The 15,362-nt window shown below is 38.8% G+C and overlaps 1 protein-coding gene across 9 annotated transcripts in view; it reads left to right on the top strand.

The window, feature by feature from the left end:
* The window catches only part of LOC134742191 (rho GTPase-activating protein 23), a 402,175-nt gene that overhangs the window by 377,537 nt on the left and 9,276 nt on the right, over positions 1–15,362 (top strand). The gene's annotated exons all lie outside the window — the stretch shown is intronic.

The raw sequence follows: 15,362 nt of genomic DNA, 5'->3' as shown, positions 1-15,362 counted from the left end.
CATTTATTCAGCAAATAGGCCACAGGGGCACTTTTACATGTCAATTTTTAAAAACAATACAATTAACCAAAAATTACAAAAAAAAAAAAAACAATTACAAAAATATGGAATTAGATACTTTGTTAGAGATGTATCCAGTCTAAATGTCGAATTACACAAAAAAAGTAATAAAAAAATATACAAACAACGTACAATTACTAAAATTGTTTAGAGATGTAAAAGTCTCTAGGTGTCAGAGATAAAACATATATAATAAATAAATAAAAATAAAAAAAAGATTTCTTATATTTGCCAAACCAATCTCAAAACGATATTCGAGCTTTATACTGATTGAGAAGGAACTGAGAAGTCACGGCCGCCCGAAAACAATTGACGTTCGAAAGAGCTGACTATCTATAGTCGATAATTTTTGTTCATCATTTAAAAGGAAAGCTCACGCGGCCTTGCATACTGCCTACGGAGGTCACATGTCTATTCGCGCATGGACGCGAGATGACAGCCGGGATAAGCCTGTCAGCTGAGGACTGAGTGACGTCACGCAAGTCCTAACTACGCACTCGGCTCCGTATAAGGCTCATTTTTGTCCCATTGTGCCTACTCAAACCCAATTGATGAGGAAGGATGCGACAGATTTTTTTATCCGAAACCCGACCGCGACCTTTACCCTTTAAATTCTATAAGATATTCCGAATGGTAATAGGATTGTTGATGGAATTTGGACGTTCTCGCGATCCACTAGTCTAAGTCTTTTGGCTTCTTGTCGGCAATGGGATAAGAAAGGAAATATGTAGTGACTTTTGACTAGGCTTTTATCAAAACTATTATTGCTTCAGAAAAATAATGATGCCTCCTGGATGCCTCTTGTTACCCCGCTGTGCATGTAGTTTATTTGCGATACTTTAAATTAATGTTAACATAACAAAGATGTCCATGGATTCTTAAAACATGCCATCGATGGATTATTATTACTTATGTATTTAAATACAAATTAATATACGTTAATCAAAATAACGAAGCAGTGCCGGTTCGCAACAGTGACGTTGCTATATTTTTTGCTGCCGCTCCGTCTTCGGAAAGCTCGTCGCGTCAAAAACTGGCGTCCATTACCGAACATAGCGCTGCCTTCGCGCGCAATTCTTTTATTAATTGTCAGACCAATTCAGTGGAGGATATGACGCCATAGTGGCGGCGCACGCGCGTGATCCACCTGCTAATGATCCTGCAAAGGCACGCAATCGGTATTCATCCTTGAATAGTTTGAGGTAGAAATTGTATTGTTATTTTATTGTTACCGCACGCGTGCCAACGGGCCTTAGTATGCTGAATTTTGTATGCACCCCTTTAGTGATTCACTGTCTAAATTGGTTACAGTATATTATTCAAAACGTAATGACAGCGGTGTCGGCGTGTATCGCTTGCAGTTACGCTATTGCAGCAAGTTTCGATATTTCCCACAGACTCCTAATGGCGTACTTATCAGTAGCAATCCATTACTGTCGCTGAGAAAATGAAGATCGAATAACTCTTACCTCACTTGACTATTTTTCAACGCACGCTAATAAGATAGCTAGCCGATGCCATAATATTTTATTCTCTCGATTGATAGCGGCTTTAAGAGTCGATTAGCGAACAGATCGACCATCGATAGTACACGGGAAGTTCGCACGATATTTTTCCCAATCGGCTTGCGTAATCACAATCATCCATTTTGAAATACAATTGGTTTGAGTTCGAAAACTGCAAGTTGCGATGACAGCGTTTAAACTGCTCTCGTTTAGCCAGCGTACATATTGATTTTATTTATCTGATCTTGAGTGCTCTAAATGCCACGAGCGGTGTAGCTGCTTTATTTAGTTGGGTATTGAGAAGCACGATCGTTACTATCAAACTTTTATTACTTATAGTAGTTTTGTCAAACGTTCGCCTAGACAACGCTGTTCTCATTTTGTCAGCCGTCGCGTCAGCGCTGTCGGTGACCTGCGTTATGTCACGACACATGACACTCGCGATTGGTTTCATAATGCTTATACTGTTTACATTCAAACGGCTTGCGCTGGGGCAGCCTTCCGAGTATCGAATCGCAAATCAATTAGAGTCGGACGACTATGTGCATCGCGTCTGCTTATGGTTGCACTCCTAAGTGCGAACTTGCATTATTTAGATAACGTAAGTTTATTCAGATAACGTATCATAAGATTTTGTGAGATGTTTCAATCAGAATCAATCGTTTTCTACCCTTAGTAGTCAATTTAATCTACCCAATTATAACTTTAGTTTTATATATAATTCCCATTCAAAAAAAATCTACCAACTCTCTAAAGTTGAAGTCGACCGAGTCTCAATAGTAAGCTTTACCTCACATGGTGGCATCTCATTAAGGAGAATTTAATGGGTTTTTTGCGCTTGCCTACATCTGTCCTTAAAGAACTTCTTGATTACCCACCGTCTGCATTAGTGATAGGTATAATAATTCACCGTACTCATCAGCAAGTAGACATACTTATGCATTTAATCAATGATGAACCACTTTAATAATGGTACCACTCACTTTTTGCTAAGCAGGTAGGCAACTTTAACACTCTCCGAAAACAATTTTTGTCCTATTGGCATAAACAATACGGTATTTAACAAATATAAAACATTATATTTATATGGAATGCCTTTGCGGTAACAGATTCACAGGCAACAAAAGGATTACAGAATCATTTCGAAACCAAATGTTTTGATAGAACTGTTAAACCGTATAAGAGTTAACTGAGCGTTTATCACCTTCACAGCTAGTTGGCCGCTTGACCAAAACCAATCGCATTGTCAATCAGAGCCATTACGATATTTCCGTTCGTTACGAAATTCTATAGCTTTCCTCGGCGGGTGGCGTTATGCGTATTGCGTTCGCGCCATACAAACCCCCCAACTCCAAAACGTCATAAGAGTATTTCAGCCTTATGCATATTTAATGCATTATTTAATCGACGCCATGGGACTTGTCGATTTTCTATTTCGCAACTCGGGCGCCGCTTGTTGTAAACAAACGTCACTCACATTACTACATTTTATTGGTGATTTCTTTGGCATCGCCTGCTAAGTGTTTCTTAACTCAGATCCAGCTATTTCAAAAATGCCCTGTCAGAATTATGTATCTGCCATTGACCTAATACTGGTTTTGATAAGTCGACAAATTGTGGGACTGTAATGGACGCGGCGGCGTTAGCCTTTAGGGTTATTTATTTTAATTGAACAGCGATAACATTAATTCCAAAGGGCAATCATAGGTATCTAATAAACTAGTTTCTTTGCTTTTAGAAGTATCTCTCAGCTAAAAATAAACTAAATCAACACGCCCTTTCCCGAGCTTTTAGACTCTGTCAGATACCAGATACAACAATAGCGCAATCTCAGATACCTTAGACCTAACGACCGGTTTTCTAGCCCACAAGCGTAGGGCGAGATCCGCAAACAAATGACAATCGCGGGGCATTTTATCAAGCATCATCAATGGCCCCCACCGCGGTTGTCGATGTCGCCGTCTTCCGCCGCGTCCGTCCATCACTCCATTGTACATTGTGCGTCTGTCCGTCTGCCCGTCCCTCTGTCAACGCAGCCCGCGGACCGCGCGTTCCTGGAACGGATGCCGGCGCGAGCGCCGATGAAAATGCACACGCCATTAAAGTCTATTAGACCATGTTTTGTATCCTAGCGGACACTCGGACAGCTGTGAAATTTCCGCTACTTTTTCTTTAATTGCATTGTGAACAACGGACTAGCGGTATTCACGGTCTCACGGTTGATTTGTTTGCACTTCGTGGTGCAGAGCGTAATTCAATGAATGGAGTAGTAGTAGGTCAATACCCAAGTACTTAATAACCAATATAATATAATGTGGTTACTAATGCTCTTTTCTACAACTTAGCAGTTATATCATAAATGTCATGACGATAAAATGTTATACATTAAGATTCAGGTCTTTGGCGGTGACTTATTTACATATAGTTCCAAAAAAAATAAGTCCGAGGCAGATTTAACTACTCGGTCACCAATATTAACGCAGATAGTTCCATATGGCAGTAAATTCAATCAAAACCAAACACACTGTACTCAAGCAATTGCAAGAGCAAGCAAATATGGCGAACCATAAAATGATCAACGGCCATATGGCGCGATCATCCTTTTGTGCTAAAATGAACTTCATCGACTAACTATGTCATACCAATTTAAACCGTAACGTATGCACTTTAAAGTATTAATTTAATAAATGGTCATTCTGTTTGATGCATTTGGTTCAACCGAGCGTTATCGCGTTTCGCGAGCGTTTACAGGGTTAAAATGGGTTAAGTCACGTATCAAATATGTTGGAGTTTCGATCTTAAGATTGACGACATTAAGTTTTAAATAGAAGCTGCTTGTTTGAGGATTTGATGTTCCTTTATTTGAAGTGTGCGATATGGCGGATCCGCCAGACCGAGTGTCTGCGATGCGGCGTGCACGTTATGTGCACTATTTGTGTTCATTTGTTTTAAATTACGGATGCGTGGAAAAACTTTGCGTAAATAATTGCAACGGATTTGTGTGTTCCACATGCATGGCATGTAAGACGAACATCTTCATAACTTGTTTACGTTATCACTGTTTAAAAACATGTAACACAAAGAAAACTTCATTATAGAAGATCTGAACCTTTCATGATTCTTGAGGATTTATAAATGAACATTTTCAACGTACATAAAAGGTGACTTTGGGTTAACAAACAAACAACAGTGGGAATTGTGTTAGGATGCATGCTAAACCTATCATTGTATTACCTTATCGGTGTATTGTCACTGGCCTGTATCTGTTTTTTCCCCAATTAAGAAAATAAAAATAAAATAAATAAACATCCGATAACTGATTGATTGAATATTAGACTTGCGTGCGTAGATCCAATGACAATGTAATATTTATGGTAATTTTTGTTATAAACTTATTTAATGGCGTTAACGGTGTTTTCCTCCATCGATTTCTTCACCGATAACCTGTCGTGCAATTTATTTTACGTTTCTCACTGCGTCATTTAATTTAATGATTTTATAATAGGTACATATTTATACATATACACTCGACAGATTATGCGCTTCATTAATATTGACTTCCGTATTCTCAAATTACATAGAAATATTCCACAACAATATCTATACACAGTCGTGCATTTTAAAGAAACAAATTTATGACTCCGTTTTGATTTTCCAGCATTCTTATTGAAATAATACTTGAAAATTTGTAGATATAGCTTAAAAGCGGCGCGAAGATTACATACATACGAAACCCTAATCATTTTTCTTGCTACACAATACCGCAATATCCATAAAACATATCTCGTTGTAAGATATTAAATATAAATTGTAAAGTGCGTGTAACAGGACGTCAACAGTTACCGCTGGTCCGCGAAGTGGCAGCTACCTTTCTTACCTCGAGGAAAAAACACGGCGGATATTTCTATAAGTTGCCTCGCTGTCTAAGAATGAGGAATACATTAGGTCTGAGGTTGTTGTCCTGTCGTAAAAGTTAGTAATAAATCTATCAAATGGTTATCCTGTTAGTGTGTTCAGATTTAATACTATTACCGATCCTTTTGTCGTGTATAATAGATAATCTACAAAGAATCTATTGAAACTTTATTACCATACAACGATTAAAGTATATGGTCCTTCTTACTACTGCTTACATTTAAATGTTGAATTCTACGTCGATACGATCTCGATCGTGCCAAACGTGTACGCTGGCTGGGGTTCTCGCCATGCTCGGCATTCAGCGGTGAGTCCGGGCTTTATCGTTTATCCCACCATCACTTGTCTATGCTATGCGTGGACGCAGTGCAACGCGTCCGTCCGCTGCCGGGGTGAATGACCTGCACTATTGCCTAGGAAATATATTTACTGGAAGCGAATAAGGAAAGAAACGCAACTTGAAAATGTATTTGCATATCTAGAAATTATATTTAAAGAAGTATTTACATACCTATTCAAAATCAAGGGACTGTCTAAAAAGTATTTATATATTCTAAGCATATACTTATCAAAAGTTGTTAAAAGGTCGTGAACTCACTTTGAAATTCGAATGTTTGATTTGATTCCCGAAATAGAACTCTTTTTTTATAAAAGATCGATAAAATCTCGTTTGTTAGGGTTCCGTATCCAAAGGGCAAAAACGGAACCCTATTACTAAGACTCCACTGTCCATCTGTCTGTCTGTCTGTCTGTCTGTCTGTCTCTCTATCTGTCTGTCTGTCTGCCTGTCCGTGTGCCTATCCGCCTGTCCGTCTGTCTGTCACGAGGCTGTATCTTATGAACCGTGATAGCTAAACAGTTGAAATTTTCACAGATGATGTAGGTATTTCTTTTGCCGCTAACAACAAATACTTAAAACAGAATAAAATAAATATTATTAAATATTTAAGTGGGGCTCCCATAAAACAAACGTGATTTTTTAAACAAACGTAATAGTACGGAACCCTTCGTGCGCGAGTCCGACTCGCACTTGGCCGGTTTTTTTTTTATAAACACCACGAAACGTCTTTGATCTTTGATTTAAAGGACGATATATAAAAATCTTAAGCACTTAAGAACATCTTTTTAAAACTTTTATCAAAGTTTTAAATCGAGCGTTTAATGAGATTAAGGAGACTGTAACCTACGTATTATAAAGGCGCTAATGATTTATTACCCATTGACAAGTAGGTATCTGTGGTTAGTCTATGCCAGTTCATGGTTTACCGTTTCCATGTCCTCTGTCCACCATTGTGAATAAAGGCACAATCTATAAAACGATACAGTCATGCGATTGGGCAGTTGTGTAAAAGTCTGTGACAACCCTACTGTGATGTTCTTGTGCGATTTCGGCATTCACGCAAACATCAAAAACTGTGATAAAGGGTACTAAAAACGTCACCTGGCGCATATTTCCGCTATATTTTTTATTTAAAAACTGCATTAATTTAATCTGTCAAAATTAGCGTCGAGCTTTTAGCTTTTAACCTCATTGAGCTCGTCATGCCTACATCGATTATGTTACACGGTATTCCTCCACAACCCTAACCACACAATGCAGATACATAATCGGCGAGACAATCACACCCACCGCTTCCAGTCGTTGCCGCATGAAAGCCCTGAGTGGGCCGAATGCATTGCCAATTATTGTTTACTTTCTATACACCTAATTGCATATTTATTTCGGCCGCGGATCCATGATTCATGCCTGGTGTCGGATTACAATGATTGACGGAAACAAACGGCGCGAGAAGGATGTGGATGCTGAATAGTGGGTACCTACTTGCTTTTGCATTGCTAAACATAACTACCTACTTTCTAACTTGTAACGATACCTATTCGCAAGTTAACAAAGGACCTGTTGTTTCTAGATGTGATTCGAAACAACAGCACTTCCAATCCACATAGTCCCCATGTCCCTAAACCCTCTTGTTGATTCGGTCAAATTGTGTTTTTGAAAAACAAATTATAGCCAGCTTGAAATGAATGTAGTGTGATACCTTTCCGTATGGTGCTTTACGCACACTAGTGTCCCACCCCCTCCCGCTGACGCAAGATGTCCTGTGGGGAAAAGTAGCTTGTTTAACGGTTAAATGTCAACGGGACATATTTCATGCTAAAAGGGGGTTGCAGCAGGGGTAGGGGAGGGGACGCTAGTATGCGTAAAGCAAACGCAAACTTACTATACTCTGATTTGTAATTAAATTCCAAAAAACGAACCTCACTCAGATCCTTTTTCTTTCGTAATAATGGAAAATATGTAAAGAAGTATACTCAAATTTCCCTTTTGCATACTCTAGCATTTAAAATAAATATAGATGTATCCTTTTAGCTTTGTTTACTTTCTTAAAACATACGGAAAAGAGAAAAAGTGAGGTTAGATGTGGGTTAGATTATTGGAATTTAATTATACCTAAATCAGAGTTTAACTAAGGTATCACTACGTTAATTTAATGCTGGCTATAATTTGTTTGTCTTCCCCATACATTAGAACATAACTTGACCCGAATCATTTATAATGAAAGGAAGCTTGTGCCTAGCAGTGGGAAAAGTTAAAATTTGGTGGTTTATAAAATCCATTGAGGACATCTTTCGATTAATACGTTGATGATGGGGACAAAAATTACCACTTCTCAGATCAATGATCCGCCGTATTAGAGCATGAGTAAAAGCTATCAAATGTGTAAAGAACATTTGTACATTTGGTACTGACACTGCCTATAAAATAAACGGATTCATGTAATCAATACAGACATCAAAGCTACACAAGCATCCGAGAGATCTGTTCCGGTGAAGCGCGAATGATGCGTTTCGGGGTCGCCGGCGCGGCGCACGCTTCGCTGCGCCTAGCAACGCGCTCACGCTATCTTCTACTCTGTGTATGTGGTGACAATATGGAAATGTAGTCATAAATATTTGCAAAACATCCATTATCATACATTAGAATACCTGTACCAACTTTTAGTACAATGGTACAATGGGTACCGTACCTCCATATTCCCGGAAAAGCGCAGAAGATTTCGTGAGCTTAAATTTTAATATTATTTAGTAGCATATACTAAATATATTCCATAGCAGGCAGGTGACGGCCGCCAGTCGCGCATACGGGTAATATATAAAAGCATAACCCGCGTTAGCGTATTTTCTTTCACGCATTATACAATGACACTAAACTTCACACACTTGAGTTATTTTTATCCGTGACCCGATAGTACGTTTGTTCTGAAAACGTAATAATAAATTATTTTCGGCATTTAAAATCACAAAGCTGGAAGTGGGGCAGCGTGGTGATTAACATGCGGCATGTTGCACAACGCTATCGTTTTACTAGCTAAATAATACTAATAAGTCTACCTACTCGAAAACAGGCTTTCAGTGTTCGCCTCAATTTCTTAAGTATCGCATAAAAACACAAATTGCGAATTGTTATCTTTTGTTTATAGCATTTTACACATAGCTTGGTTGGGTACGGGACAGCTGTCATGTCCAGACAATTTATAACCTTAAAACGCAATATATGCAAAATAGACAGGATAGCCGGTCACCGTGGACCGTACTGTACTTAAGCTATATGAAAAATACTAAAGGTACTATGTACAAATTCATTCATATTTAAGTCTATGACGTTATTGACATTTTAGTACGAATCTCCAATATGCCCCTGCCTATAACAATCAAATTAATGTCAATCTCAATACTATAAGGGATTTATCGTAAGTTGTGGTTATCGTTCGAAACAACCGTGCCAATGACCGATTTTGACGAACTAAGTATTACGTGTATTAATCATATTTACATCAAAGCTTGACCTTAATAACAAGCGTAATAAGCTTCTTTGCCTACCTCTACTTAACCTGTCTTTGATGATTATTAAATTAATGCTTACCTACTTTTGCGATTCTCTTAGTTGTAAACCTACGTTACATACGTTATTTTTAAACTGTTTGTGGGCAAATCTAATTTTACTGTCTACTGGCAGACAGTGTATGGTATTATGAGTAATGCAATTTATCCAATCGACGGGGCGTCGAACGTGGCAGACCATACAGTGCGTACTGACTAATGCGTAATGTGTCACAAGTGTGGACGTTAATTGAGTTACTTGACGAAAGAGTGCTCAAGTGATCTGTTTTGACACTTACAATCATATATTTGGGACATAAACGAACTTAGATTAAAGAATAAGAATAAAGAATAAAGATCATTTATTTCAGCAAAAGGTTACAGACATTCCAGGGGTCTCCGCACTAGGCAGTGCCTGTATCGCGGGGAACCAATTATAATTTAGATTACATCTGTGTCTGACAATTAATGCCATGATATAAGCATAAATTAGGTAAATAAATAACAAAAACTACTATTAGGGCCAAAGTTACTCAAATATCCTAAATTTCCCGAGACACATGGCATTGCTTTTTTTTTCAATCCGAGTAGGTAAAGTGTACTTTTTCAAAGTATTAGGATAATGACGCTGCTTCATGACCGAAAATACGCTGAGGTATACTAAAAAGAGATTTTGCAACTTCTGTTACGTTATCCATAACGTTGTTATAAAACAAAATAGGCTGTTAACTATGATTGTATATGAAGAATCTGACCCAAATGCGATCGTGACGCGCGCACCTGACGCAACCCGGCGATATCGGGACGTCTGGCTTCTGTGTTCTGTAATACTTCAGACCATCCTCGTCCACAAGAGCCGGATGCGATCATACAACACACGTTGTAATAAGCACAAAGTAAACAGTTTGCGCAAACTGTTCCTTGTAAAGCCTTTAGTATTTTCCAAATTTTTTCTCCAACAGTTAGTGTATGCTAACTAACGCGTTTAATTACCCACCTACTTGCTGTTGCGACAGTGAAGCTATGAATCATAGTCACTTAAGCGGCTGCCTGCAGGACGTTGCTCTACTTATTCTAGCCTTAAAAAAGTATCTAATACCAAAATTACAAAACGTAGTCTAGGTTATACCGTATGCAATGCACACTCGATTACAGAAGATATCTATGACGATCTTTCACGCAAAATAGCACTGGTAAGCAGCCTACAGGCTTTCTAGCGCATTACGCAATGCGGTGACTCATATTTACCAAAATTAATACAGCGAAGCCTTCCAGACCACTTCTGCAGTCGTAAAACGGCGTTGAGTCATCCGATTGTAGCAAAGTTTTATTATTGATTCGGCTCGAAGCGCTTTCAATTAGATAAAATGTCAGTCCAAAGTGCAGAACGAAGTGCCGCAATAGTTACGTAAAATAGAAATGTAAATATTACGGAAATAAGTTACTTATTTCAAAGAAAGCGTCGTTGAAAATGTCCAAGTAATGGTGACCTAATGGGCTATTCACTTCGCCGTCAATCATCTTCGTCTTTCGTCCGAAATATAGGTATATTAGGAAGTAAATATGTAGGTACACGGCGGCGGCGTTTTTCAATATTTTATGACTTTGTGAGTATCCAACTATTTTCGCAACTTCAGAAAGCAAGTCATAACTGTAAATCAGTGCTCAACAAGGTTTCTAGAAATCATTACAGTGCAAAGGAATATTTTCGCTGTAATTTTATTTCTTAATTTATGTGAAATTGCGTTTAGCTGCACCGTGACTATTGACCTCTGTGTGATGTGTTACACTCATAAGCACATCATTTGTGTTTGTTATTGTGTAAAAATGTATATGAACCGTGACTCGGTTACCGTGAACTGCTTACCGTGTTAAAGAAGAAATTTTTTAAGATGAGTGAATTTCAGCTAGTAGAGTTTACTCACTTATCCAGGTGTACAACTAACAACTAGTACTGAACATCAGGGAAATCCGACTAAACGGTTTTCATAGTCGGTAAAACCTTTTGGCAGCTCTGAAATCAGGTGTTATTTTAAACGTCAAAACTTCTATGAAATTATGACGTATAAATAACACTGGCACTGCGTGTGCTGTCAAAATCTCTGCAGACTTTTCTTGGTCTAACTACATATTTCTTCGAATGAATTTGGCATGAATTAGGCATTTCACTGTCGTCATAGGATTCAGGAGTCTGTCACGCATTAGTAAATTTAAATACTACGAGATTTTCGACAATATTACGAATTCTCCGAAAATCGTGCGGGGAGAACTGGTGATTTCTCCAGATGTCACTGAAAACTATTTAAAATAAAATTTTGGAGAAATTTTTTCACGATACTTGGCAACCAATTGTGAGATCTCTGTCCGCAGTTTTTGTATATCTAATTAAGCCTCAATTTCTCGAACTCTAAATTTCATTGCAGTCGAGTGTAGTGAAAAAAGTTGAACTCTCTCAATTGCTGGTGGCAGAGGAAAAGTATGACAAATCGCTATCGTTCGCTGCGGATGAATTTATGACCGCGACCGTCGTTCGCGGCTGACCATAAATTACAACAAAGAAACGAGCTCAAAATGAGAACTACGAATGAAGGTTGATTTTAAATAATCAAACTTGTGAATTAAATGTTGTGGTACATTGTTGTGTTGTATTTTATGTTTCATTGAAAAATAATAGAACGTTGAAAATATACCAATTATAGGTTCACCTCTCAAAAACGATATTCATGCAGTCTATCCGAATCATTTTCTTTGTGTTAGTGATGGCTACAATTTTAATTAAGTAGATCAAATAAAAACGTGACCCCTACGCCCTATGTGACCTATGTAAGAACTGGACAATATAAATTGCAACATACAGTCTATGTGGTGAGCGAACTGTCCGGAAAAAGCCATCAATTTCCGAACCATGAAAACGGCGATTTGGCAGACGGCGCGGAGTCTGCGCGGGATCACTTTCTCCGGCGCGCAGTCCTTCAGACGCGCGCGCGCCGCCCGCCCGCACGCTGCACTCGCGCTTCCGGAAATTCAATTTCATTACCATTTCACGCATCGATATTTCAATCGTGATAACTGCCGATGCCGAATGATTTACAGTGAGACATAACGGCCACTTTCGAACCGATCCGTGTCAATCATCGACGATATTTCGGAAGTTTGGGTCGTTGCCCGCGTTGCCGGTAGTGTTTTCGTGTGAATCTCCTGGATGCAGTGAGGGCTTGGGAGCGCCGGCTGCCAGTACATATTGTGCAGGAGAGGATTAAAGGCCGCGATGTATTGTGACTTCTGACGCTTGTGGACTGCAGCCAAGTCATGACGCTCTGGTACACAGATTTACTGGTGAGCTTGTAAACACTAAAATTGTCATTTGCTTCGTCAAAGCAATTAAAACAAAAGTATTGTACGTATATACCTTCTCGTACTCGTACTTCCACTGTTATGATATTCTTGACAGCCTATTTATTGTGTGCAACGAAAATAACTAAAAATGAACAAACATATATCTAGGTTTATATATTTATAGTAGTAGTAGTCAGTTTTCATAATTTATATACATTTTTATTGTACTAAGATCGTATTTTTCATTTATACTAGGGGCCCGGTTATCAAAAGCTTGTAGCTTGTAATACAAGTGGAAGTCCGTTTCTAACAAAATCTGTCAAAAAGGGACTTCCACTTGTATTGCAAGCTACATACAAGCTTTTGATAAACGGGCCCTAGGTATATGCAAACAAGCCATAGGTTATGACACAAAATAAGTGATAGTATTAATATAAATAGCTAGTCAGCCACAAGGGAGATATGTTGAGAATTAACATGAGATCTTCAGTTTGTAAATAAGATTGAAAAGGAATGTAAATTTTTTGCAAAATAACCACTGAACGGAAAAGAGCTTAGAGAGCCAAGAGAAAGAAAGGTTAGTTCCATGTATATGGCCACACTGGCTAAGTCGCGCGCGGGATGGCTCTCTCGCGTGGAACTCTTTTCTCGATCTGCGAACTTATGCTACAAAAATCAAGAAATTGATAGATCGAGATGGAAATATGTGACGCGCGACAGCTGTCTCTCGCGGCGCGAATTATTCCGTGTGTAATCATGTGCTAGCCGTGCAGTACAAACTCATTTTAAGAAGAACCTTATTCTCGACGATAACTTCCATGAGAAAACCTCGACAGGAAGCTCATTCCACTTGTCGTGACATCAAAATACATATTGACCTAGGTCAGTTTCCAATCTCTGAAAATGACGGTTAAATTTAAACTGAATTGCTGAGAAAGTAATTACTAATTAGATTTCCAATAAAGCGTGTCTTGACACAGACCCCAATCCGGCGTAGACGGCGAGACACTAAATCAATTAAAACCAACTTGAAGACATCGTTAAACCATTAAGTCGTGCAATTCTCTCATATAGGTATATAATATGGGGGCGTTATAGCGTCTCACAATCACTATCATTTGAAGGTACAGGCAATTGACCTAGAAGTAACATGTTATTACATATCGACGCTTTGGGCGCTACTCCTGTCTAGCTATCTATCAGGTCAATTGCTTTAGCTAGTTTCAAATTTCTTTCGTTTACTTTCTACATAATGATTGCGGTCGGGTTCTTGCATCAAGTTTAATTTACCCAAGTGAAGTGAAGTATGCTCGTTAAGGGTCCCTGCTAATTTGCCCCTAGTTAGTGCGTTTCCTGCGGAGGTGCGCGGCCCTGGCCGACGCTCGACGCTCGTTACGTCAGCGTCCCACTTTGAGTTCTGACGACGCGTCGCTGACCTGCTAATTGCACTCATCTGAATAGGTTACGATCGTGTAATGTTGTCACCAAAAACATAACATGTTTTTTTTTGTTTATGACAGAGTAAAAGTGTGTCGTTCAAAATAATAAAATTGCAAGTCCTTTTCTAATTTCCACTGAGAGTGTGATCATCGGTAACTTTCTAACAAAATCCGCAAAATAGAAATCTCTTCGTTACAAGTTTGGTTTCATGAGCTAGTCGTTACCAAATGGTTTTTTAACAGGTAGACAATGTCAACCGTGCTAATGGAGCTGTCGAATGATGATCGCGACTTTTTCTCACGTTAACAATGAGATCGACATGCTCGATGATTATCAGCTCACGAAAGGTTAACAGTCGTTAGGGTGTATAGGTATCATTTAGCTTTGACGACTATAATATTCAGGCTTTCACTATTCAAAATATAAATTAAAAAATACATCTGCGAAATAATTCTGTGCAAGTTAGAGTCGTTAGTTTCAAGCATTGTTATTGAGTTAAAGGCCGTCTAAAAACGAAAGGGCCATTTATATCCGTCACATGAAATGTTCTTGTAATTATACTGATCGGTATCAGCGGAGGGCCGCGGAAGACGCGACCGCGACCGCATTCGGTCGTTTGCACTTTCGATTTCCTGCGCTACGCTGCGGCCCGGCCCCGGGCGCAAATAGACAAATACTCGTAAGCTAGTTACCGAGATCTACATAATGCATCAATTCATCTTTAATCGAGCGTAGACGCCACCGGTCCAATCCTATTTTATTAGGGTTCCCCAATTCCTTGTTTAAAACATTATTTGACTACCTACAACATCTACTTATTTCTAGATCTCTACTCACTTCTGATATCTACTTGAAACTGCTATTTGAAACTAGTAATTATCAGATCTACTTCTTACATTCAGTCATTATCTTCCGCTATTGGTGGCTATCCATGATATAAACCGACGCTAGAATCTTATAGGATGCCGGTGGTAAAGTGGCAAGAGGAATAAGAGTAGATACTCCAGATGCAGATGCAGATGGACATTACTCTTATTCCTCTTGCCACGTCAGCAAACATTAACACGACAGATTATTTTCCGAAAGTCACTTTAATCGAAGCGCCTAATGGAAATAAATAAATAATTCAGTGTAAGAAACCTCACACGCGACACGCACTTGGCTTTTATATTTCTCGGTTAATAAGCCGGTGACCAAGTCAGTGTTTCGCTCGCTACCGCCTTT

This window comes from Cydia strobilella, chromosome 6, assembly GCF_947568885.1.
Source record: "Cydia strobilella chromosome 6, ilCydStro3.1, whole genome shotgun sequence".
NCBI lineage: Eukaryota > Metazoa > Arthropoda > Insecta > Lepidoptera > Tortricidae > Cydia > Cydia strobilella.
This window is presented reverse-complemented; position numbering and strand designations above follow the sequence as displayed.